This window comes from Acinonyx jubatus, chromosome X (genome assembly GCF_027475565.1).
Source record: "Acinonyx jubatus isolate Ajub_Pintada_27869175 chromosome X, VMU_Ajub_asm_v1.0, whole genome shotgun sequence".
Lineage (NCBI taxonomy): Eukaryota > Metazoa > Chordata > Mammalia > Carnivora > Felidae > Acinonyx > Acinonyx jubatus.
The window spans coordinates 64,197,628-64,198,984 of NC_069389.1; the positions used below are offsets into that span (position 1 = coordinate 64,197,628).

Below are 1,357 nucleotides of genomic sequence, written 5' to 3' on the forward strand. Positions count from 1 at the left end.
GAGGTCGGTCAGGAGATGTGTTAAATTCATGATGAGGAGTAAGGAGTGCAATTGTTGTGATGAGCACAAGTTGTTGTATGTAAGTATTGAATCACTAATTTGTACACCTGAAACTCCTATTACGTTGTATGTCAACTAAATGGAATTTAAATAAAAACTAAAGAAAAACTACAAAACTTTCCCATTATGTATCCCTCAGCATGTAATTGTTATATTTCTTTCATCTTTTGTCTCTCTTATTCTAAGGCATATTCCTTTATGTGTTGAAAAGTATTATTTCAATTGATATGCTGATTTTGTAGCAAATTTTAATTGTATCTAGACTATTCTATATGTGACAATTCTAAGTTTTAGTGTAATTATATTTTTTAAGAGAACTGTGGAATGCTTCAGAAATGTCCATGCTATCTTTGCCCAGAGGCCATGCTTATCTACTCTGTATAATTCCAATTTTAGTATATGTGCAGCTAAAATGAGCATATAATTATCTTAATTTTATAGCTATTATTTTCCTGGAAATTTTGTCCATATTTTTAATTTACAACAATACAAATATAGATTACAATATGTATGTTTGTGCATAATTTTAAATAGGACATTTAATAAATATATTATGTGTATTTGTTTTAGATCATTGCCTTGATGTCTTGGGCCTATTCATGTAACTGTGAGAAATATAACTTTGTTATTCTGAGTGCTGAACTCTTGGAGACCTTGGGCTAGTAATTTACCTTCCACGTTTTTTTTTTAATCTAAAAAATTGAAACAATAGCAGTTTATTGTATTTAATATTGAATAGAATTAAAAAGCAATCCAGTTTTACTTTAACAAAAACACTATAGACCCTTGGTGATAAAACTAGAGAGAAAAATTTGAGAATTTAATCAATCAGAAGAGGTCCAGATTAATTTTTACAGGTGTTTTACTTTGATTAGCCCACCACTTCTTTTTCTGAACAATGATTTCATGGCTAAAATTGTAAGAGTTTTTATAAGTCCTAGTTTCTTTGCTTTAAAAATATAACTAGCTTGAGTCTTTTTCACTAAGAACTTAGTGTTGAATAACTTTCTTTTATGTTTCTGGTTTGTTTAATTGTATGATTTATATTGCATTATGAATAGTTTCCCAGAGGGAAAAAAAAACAATGTTTAATGAGTCTTCATTCATGCTTAACACTTTTGGGTTTACAAAAAGACATCCTCACCAAGATGTTAAACAGCTTCAGAATCTTGGATACTGATTAATTTTTGAAATACTCTGGGAAATTTCTTCTCATGTTTTTTTACCCCTTCATCTCCTCTAAACCTCCCTTGCCCCATATTGGCTAATTTCTAAGATTCAAGAATACAAATGTTCC

The 1,357-nt window shown here is 29.5% G+C and overlaps 1 non-coding gene across 1 annotated transcript; it reads right to left on the reverse strand.

Annotated features, from left to right (window-relative positions):
- Window positions 1-373: 373 nt before the first annotated feature.
- On the reverse strand, window positions 374-478 carry LOC113597502 (U6 spliceosomal RNA). The gene has a single exon (XR_003418271.1). It is a non-coding gene; the product is annotated as a U6 spliceosomal RNA (small nuclear RNA).
- Window positions 479-1,357: the final 879 nt, after the last annotated feature.